Source organism: Cibotium barometz, chromosome 17 (assembly GCF_041138505.1).
Source record: "Cibotium barometz isolate CiBa-2024 chromosome 17, ASM4113850v1, whole genome shotgun sequence".
Taxonomy (NCBI): domain Eukaryota; kingdom Viridiplantae; phylum Streptophyta; class Polypodiopsida; order Cyatheales; family Cibotiaceae; genus Cibotium; species Cibotium barometz.
The window spans coordinates 55,070,889-55,079,195 of record NC_141062.1 but is presented as its reverse complement, the minus strand read 5'-3'; the positions used below and the strand labels follow the sequence as shown (position 1 = coordinate 55,079,195).

The window sequence follows — 8,307 nt, the reverse complement described above, 5'->3', positions numbered from 1 at the left end:
AGTTTTAATAATTAAATTGAAATAATAGGAATACGCTTAGAATTCGAGTAGTTAAGTAAAAACCTGAAGAAATTCTCAAATGAGTAGATCAATGGTTGTGCCTGACTTCGGTTAGGAAAAAAGCGTTGAATTCCTCAAATGATTAGATCAACGGCTGTGCCTGATTTCGGTTAGGAAAAAAGCGTTGATTTCTTCAAACTAAGTCAGTGGTAGTTTTTCTTCTATCTGGTTTAATCAGGTAAAGGATAGTCTAATCTCTTGAATCCGTTAGAAAATTCGTTAAGAAAATCAAAAAGGTGGAATCGTCCCGTTTTCTGGGCAAGAGAAATTTTTTCGGTTTCGGTTTTGGAATGACCACCTGATTAGTCTCGTATCCGGACATTCGAAAGCGAGGCCCCGAGTGGGAAACCGTGCCCCGTGCAAGAGGAAGTTACTTCCAGTGCTAGCAACCAGAAATCCGGAGCTTGAACAAAGACCTAAGCAAGTGAGAGTCTCAGATATTGTACATCCTAGTACCTTAACATCTACACTACTAAGATTTGCAAACCTCTATATGTGCGAGTGTCATCATGGAAGAGACTGAGGCCTCCACCTCTCATAGTTTGGTCAGTGATTGTTTCAAGGGACAAATACCATTAGAAAACCGTGACCCACAGTCTCAAAGTCACCATAATGAGAGGTGAGAGGAGTCTGATGGCCTGTGTGAGTTAGAGGACATTTAGAGAAGATTCTATGTTAGCAGATACGGGCAGAGGGGTCTCACACTTGCTCTAGTAGAGCTCCTTCTATCTCATGCAACGTCAAATCTGGTACATTCTTTAGGTTGCCACAATGTTCTACTCTCCCTTGTCCACACTCTTTAGAAGCACTGCTAGTGCCTCGTCATCTTCTACTTTCTTCCCAATGGCTACAAGTTGTTGTTTGATGTTTTTGTATTTGCTCGAGTGTGTGGTTAGAGGTTCACTTTCCTTCATGTCAAGTTTGTAGAATTGCATTAGCAGATTTATCTTTGAATTCTTTGCTTGAGTGCCAAATAATTTGTTAAGTTCATCCCATGCATCTTTAGCTTGTTGTATTCCTACAATGTGGTGAATGATTTTATCATTTAAGCTAAGTGCAATGAGTCCTAATGCTTTCTCATTTCTGTTCTTCCACTCATTCTCCCCATTCTCCATTGGACATTCATCTCTTCCCTCAACTAGCCCCCATAGATTCTTCCTCATGAGCGAATACATGGTTTTTGTTTGTCATGTATGGAATTGCTCCCCGTTGAATTTAGCTACTTCTTGTGCAATGCTCATGATGATGTGAATGGGGCATTTCCTCTTAATCCTAATTCAAGATTCAAGGGCAGTGTCTACCCTTTTACAACTCCAATCTGATGTTTAATGATTCCTACCGAGGGTGGTGTGACAGATTAGAGATCCGGCACAGTGGAGACCCACTACCCTTCTTGGGACCGCCTACAAGATCTTGGCCAAGGCCATTAGAAGCCGGAGACTTCATCCTTTCCCCCCTAATTTGATCCATCACACTCAGACATGTTTTGTTCAGGATCGGAGCATTCTGGACAACATCTTCACCTTCTAGGAGACGCCAGTAGGACCTCATAGTGCTACTCCTAGACTTTGAGAAAGCTTTTAATAGGGTTGATTGTAGTTTTCTTGAGAGCACGATGAGCCGGATGGGGTTCCCAATGGAGTGGATCCGTGGTGTTTCATGACTTTACTTAGCCTCTCACAGTCAGGTTCTCATTCAGGGAGCCCAAGGCGATAGATTTCCCCTTTCCCGCTTGGTCCGACAAGGCTATCCTCTGGCACCTTACCTTTTCCTATTTGTCAACGAGGCCATGAGCAGTTTTCTCTTGTATATCAGGAGACAAGGCTCCAGGGATTGCGTCTCCCCCTCCGTACTCCTCAGGAGGACATGATGGACTCAAAGTTTGCAGATGACACAACAGCTTACCTTTCACGAGATGCTGGGAATCTCCAGAAATTCGCTAAGGCAATCGAGATCTTTTGTTGCGCATCAGGAGCACAGATCAACTGGCACAAGTCGTGTGGTTTCTGGGTAGGCTCTGCACTCACCCCAACTTGGCGTCCAGTTGAGGCTTTCTAGTGGATCGCGAGGGGCACTCTAGTCTGCTATCTTGGATGCCAGTGGGCATCGACATCTCTCCGGAGCAATAGCTCGCCCCTCTTCTTCTGAGCATTCGGAAGCGGCTTTTGTGCTGGAGTTTTGCGAGACTCTCCTTAGCTGGTCGAGTGGTGGTGTGAACTAAGTCCTTCTTGCCACCATGTGGTACATTACTTCTTGTTGGCCCTTCTCTCGAGCATGCATTGGTCAGGTACAATAGTTAATTCGAAACTTTTTGTGGGCCGAAAATGACGGCAGGCTTGCTCAGGCCAAGGTGGCTTAGAGAGTGATCATTCAGCCACCCACGAGGCAGAGGGGGCCTAGGAATCATTGACCCTGCTATTTAGAGTCGTGCCCTGCTGGGCAAGCTGATTGTTAGAGGACTCCTTCCCAGTGGTGAGCCTTGGAAGGACTTCCTCTTGGCCCGGATTTCAGCCCGTACCCCGAGCCTAGGGGGAGTACCAGGGGGGGGAGTACCAGATGGATATTGACACAGATGAGGGACCATGGATTTAGCCCATCTTTTGAGGACCGATTTGCAGCTGGCTTACTCCGAGCTTGGGATCACCTCAAGCCAGCCCTGAGGCAGCTAGCTTCGGTAGCCTCAGAGGAGCATATGCAGCAGCCACTATTCTAGAACCCCCTGATCTGTTTACCCAGTGGCCATATGTTGGGGGCTCGACCTCATATATCATAGGGCGCGTTGAGCATAGGACTTGCCAGGTCTCTTGGAGATTGTCTTGCTCACAGGCAGCTACCCCCCAAAGGTTCAGGAGAGAGGCTTGGCAAGTTTTGGGGTAGAGACAAGCTCAACCTCGATATCAACTCTACTATTCCTCAGGAGTGCTAACACCTATCCCAGACCCGACCCTCCCACAATGCTGGGCGTGTTTGCTAGGCATGATATTCTCTTGGAAGTCCATGGAGCAGATGAGGGTTGTGGTTTGCTCACTTTTTCTATTGGTCCCCATGGCAGATTAGAGAGATATGAGCCCCCCTTGGAGGATTTCAATGGATGCACCTTATAGAGGGTGAGGGTGATTGGATTCCAGGCACATGAGTGGCACATAGACCCCCCACCGGCCAACGTAGCTAGGGAGAGACTCTAGAGGCTATGGATTTGGGAGAGGCGGCCTCTCATGCACCTCCATTGGGACCCAGGAGAGTGCACTTGGCATGATCCTCCTAGTCGGGAGGAGACTCTGGATGCCCCCTTTTTTGCATACACAGCACGGCTAGGCCGCATGATTCAAATGCCAGAGATTGATGGCACCCTGGTAGCAGCAGTACATTGGTAGTCACAGGGCCTCTCCCAGCGTTTTCTCTCGGATTTTTGGAAGAGGCTCTGGCACAATTTTTGGCCTCGAAAGATCACCCTCTTTCTTTGGCTGATGGCACACAGAAGCTTGGTGGTAGGCATGTGGTTAGCCATTGGAGGTCGACCAGTAGCTTGCCCGAGGTGCCGCCACCCTCAGGAGCCTCAACGACACTGTCTTTGGTATTGCCCAAAAGCTCAGCAGGTTTGGATGCAGATTCTCCGCATCTTCACGATGGGCATGACCTCAACCCATATCATTACATGGGGCACTATCGTTTGGGCCACAGAGGCTGAGGTTGTCAAGGCCTATGAGGAGGATGGTGGGGGGCTAGCCCTGCAGGTCTCTCACCTCCGCATTTCAGTAGTACCATTGACAACCCCATCTACTGACCACTGGAGACTGGGCTCATGTGTCAGAGATGGGAGATTTGCAGTAGCATTTCAATGTGGCAAAGTCCATCAGCAGCATTTGGCTTGACATCATACATACCCTTCGTGTTCAATGGGGGAAGTTGCAGGAGGTTCTGACCGCATGCGGAAGCAGTGGGAATCTTTCTTGAGGCTCTAGCCCTTTTCTCACCGTGTGATCCCATTTGGTACTACAAACCCACCTCTATGGTTATCCCCCCCCCCCCCCCCCCCCCCCCATATGAGATAGCCTTCTCCTTAGAGCATGTGAATGCTGGAGTGCGGTCAGTGGGTGCAACTAGGGTTAGGGATGAGGGTGCCCAAGATGTAGCACTTGGATGATCTGGCAAGCTTATGGGCGTGCATACCCCTATATAAGTGGCCATGATTATGGTGTTATCCAAGCTCCCCTCTATGGTTGGGTGGTGACTAGTGCTTCAGACCCTCTTGGCTATGACAGACTGTAGGGGATGTGACATAGGTGGTATGCAAAGGTTGGCAGAGCGGGGGGGTCCAAGGGAGGAAGGCAATGGGAGGTGCAAGCAAGGGGGACCTACATAGAAGGATATGAGATGTGGTCTAGTATATTCTGATCTTTTGACCTTAGGTATTAATTAAATGCCTCAATGGTTGACAAGAATGTATTTTCTTAACGAGAAACGCAAATTGTTATGTATTATTATTTGCCTTATTGGTCACGTTTAACGACCGAGCATTTAGCAACAAAATTGCTAAGCTATTTGATGAATCAACCAAGACTAAAATTAGTTGACCACGGGCCAAAAGGGACCTCTACGCACTTTATTTATCTTCTTCTATCATAAGCCAAGCGTGAAGGACATTTAAATAATTTCACTCAAACTAATTTCGCTTGTGGTTGCCGAGTTGGCCAAATGTGGTGAAGATTCTGCAAAATAAAGCGTGCTGATTGTACGGCCAAGAAGCCCCCTCCACCGACCAAAGGACATGACGGCCTTGGCTGTACTCGAGTCTCAAACAAAGCTTCCTCCAAATTGACCTCCTCTGTGCTTCCAACTACATGATTTCTTCAAGTGCATCAAATTGAGAGGTATTTAGCGAGTAAATATGATTAAATATCGCACTTATCTTCCCTCGATCCATTTTTTTCAATGTGCCTCTATTTCAACACTAATTAGGGGACGAGAGGCAAGTAGCAATTACTAATAATTGGGTTTTAATTACTGAAATATTATGCATAACTTCAACCCAACATGCGCCTGTGCAATATCAAATCCTCACAAAAGTAAGATAAATTTTCTTTCATAAATGAGTAGAGAGGGTTTCAACCCACAAAGAAAAGAGCATAACCTCCATCACTTACTTTGGCAATAACCACGCTTGCATATCTTGAAGACCTTACTGCACAGAAGTGGGTGTTGTTTTTCATTTTGCATTAAATCCATAATAGCACTTTCCACGTGCAGAGAGAGAACAAAAATAAGATTTTCTCAATTATTTGTTCTCAAAACTTCTCTTCCTTACCATGTGCAACTGGGAACAAGTAAGAGATATGAAGATTAGCCAAATCAAGATTCTTCTGGCTTAACTTCCCTTCATAATTTCTCAATTTTACTTTGACAGAAGCTTGAACTCTCCCGCAGATGAGAGCTCTGCTTGAAGCTGCAAGAGGGTGGGGTAGTGTATATGTTCAAACGCCTGTTTTACTGATACTTATTGATTAGAAAAACATCAAATTCACACCATACTGCATTACAAAAGGTTCCATCAGAAGCCTTGTTAAGAAATAGAACACAACCCCCAACGCTATTGATATGGGTAGGGCAGGGAGAGCACGGCGCCACACCGCCAAAAGGCCAAGAGTTGCCCCGAGTCCCGTGATGATGGCCAGGTAGCAAGCATAGACAGTCGTCATGTCATATAGAGCTGCTCTTCCAACCAGCACACTGTAAAAGATGAAATCTCCCAACCCTAATTTTATTGCTCCAGATGCACCCAGCCCAATTCCTTCATCATAGTCATCTATAGCATCCCCATCCAAGTCCTGATCAATTGCCATTGATAATCTCACATCATTTCCATTAATGGCCGGCATATTGTGCATGGATGTCGCATGAACCAAAGGAATTCCTTCGTGATCCATCTGCAGTTCCCTACCACCAAACACATCTTCAGATTCAAAATTTTGCATGGACACTGCTCTGTTGTCGGTGAAATGAACCTGGCCGCCACTGTGTATTTCCTCTTGGATCGGAGGTGTTGTAGTTGTGTGAACTTCTTGACTTGCCAACCTCCTATGATGTACTACTGAATTAAGATCTAGTGTCTGCAGCCTTTGAGAAGACATTGAGGACTCTTCTTGCTCTTCTCCCCTTGCTAGAAGTGGAGCACGCAATCTCGAGAGAACACGGCTGAACACAGAAGTGCTTTCACCAACCACATTGCTTCTTCTTTTCCACAGTCTTCTTTCTGTGTTGGCTGATCTTTCCAATGATGCTCTAGAGGTGCCATTTGTCAGAGCCATTGCCTGAGCAGAGCTGTGAACAGCAGCTACGGACGGCCGCGCTTCATATATCAGAGCAGGTATCTCTTCATCCCTCGTCATGGCCAACTGCACAAGCAAATTTAAGGGTCCTCCAGGTGTCAAGACGGCAACAATATCATATATAGATATGGCCACCAGAAGCACCCATGTGGTCCATTCTGGAAGTGATGTGAACCAAAACGCCACCAACATGCCCACTATAACTAAATACCCCTGAGTGACTACGATGGGCACCCTGCAAAGAAACATGGAGAGAACACCCACAACAGCAAAGTTGTAAAGTATGATAGACGCTGTGATAGCATCTATTGGGATCACTAACTTCTGAACCAGCATCATGGCGACAGTTCCACCCATGAAAGCAAGAACCGTGAAAGCTGCTACAGACATGTATACACGAAGGCATTTAGTGCATCGGAAGTAGAAGAGCAGCACCAAAAGGAAAGTGACTAATGTGACCACAGCTATAAACACTCCAGCATTGAGTAGGGCACCCAAGAACTTTGTCCAGTCTGAATCTGTGCTGTCTTCGCTGTAGACTAAAGTGGCAACACTGCTCAAAACAGAGTTGGTGACTTCTGTTTGCAGCTCCTTTACTAGAAATACTACCAGTAGCATGCATATGGAGACGGGGCATATAATGCCAATGATTTCCACCCCTACCACATCCAAAATATTGCCCTCCGTCATGACTTAGGATGGAAAGTTATGTAAAATGAGTTAGAAGCAGCCCAGATTGATGGCATCTGCAGACATCATACAAGGCACATGAATGCCAAAAGCTTTGAATTCATCATTATGATGCATGTTGAAACTCTCATGGAATCATTTGACACAAAGCCAGTGATAGTTTTCAAGACCCGATTACTTAGCAAGGTAACTAATTACATGGTATAAGATATGATGATGCAAGTTGAGACTCTCATAGAATCATTTGACACAAAGTCAGTGATAGTTTTCAAGTATGATGACCCCATTACTTAAGCAAGGTAACTAATTACATGGGATAATTAGAAATCACAGACTAACTGAAACTTGGCAGAGATTGGTCAAAAATTGGATCACAACTAAAGGAATCATGCAATAAATTCCCTGCGCATGATACGAAGTTAGAATCACATACCACAATTTCGGCAAAACCCAACGGGGTTCAGAGAAGAGCCCCCATCTACGAACCTCACAGTTACAGATCATAAAGCAGATTTGGATCTCTCAAGCAAGGAAGAGGCAGGTTACGGCCGATCTTGGTAGGGTCTTGCCATCGTAGTGGGTTCACAAGAATGTACGAAAAAAAGTTCTCCACCAAATGGTGAAAAAAAACCCTACGGGAGGTATTTTTTACAAATTTAAACTATTAAGGTATTTTTTTCAACTTGGCTGGAATTAGAAAGAACCACACACACACCCATGGATGCCTCCGTGCTCACGGAGGGAGCGCTTGAACGCATGAACTTAGGACTCTCGAGTAACCACTCCACTAACTCGCGGTCGGCATTTTCAAGGCAATTATAACAAACACCAAAAATGCTAAAATTTTTAAACCTTCAACTAAAAAATCTGCAAGTATTTTTTAAAAATCAGTCATCTAAAATACATTGTACTCGGGTTCTTATCGCGCACTGGTTCATCACAAGCGTCCTCGCACACTCAAGTGCCCTAAAAGGCATGTGCCGGCTTTCTCCAAGGTGTTGCAATTTGAATGTGTTTCTTTACTAAGCCTCGGGCCACAATGGAAATCCCATAGCAAGTATGCAAACAAGAGCCTCTCCTATTTCATGCAAAGTTTATCTAAGAAATAGTAGAAGTGAAAGAAAATTTGCAAGAGGAGCCAACATAGCCTATGGTCCAAGAAGAGGTTGAGGTACCCTCCCCACCGTTATTATAATAAGACCTACTAGTAGAGGAAAAGGCAAGAAGACAA

General features: G+C 45.5%; 1 pseudogene across 2 annotated transcripts; it reads right to left on the bottom strand.

Annotated features, from left to right (window-relative positions):
• Positions 1–5,247: 5,247 nt before the first annotated feature.
• On the bottom strand, positions 5,248–7,868 carry LOC147630190 (presenilin-like protein At2g29900 pseudogene; annotated as a pseudogene). 2 transcript variants are annotated; one of them, XR_015267793.1, is made up of 2 exons: positions 7,510–7,868; positions 5,248–7,132 (listed from the first exon to the last, which is right to left on the bottom strand). The product of XR_015267793.1 is annotated as a presenilin-like protein At2g29900 pseudogene, transcript variant X1 (transcript). The 2 variants fall into 2 exon arrangements; XR_015267794.1 differs by having other exon boundaries at positions 7,563–7,868.
• Between the last annotated feature and the right edge of the window lie 439 nt (positions 7,869–8,307).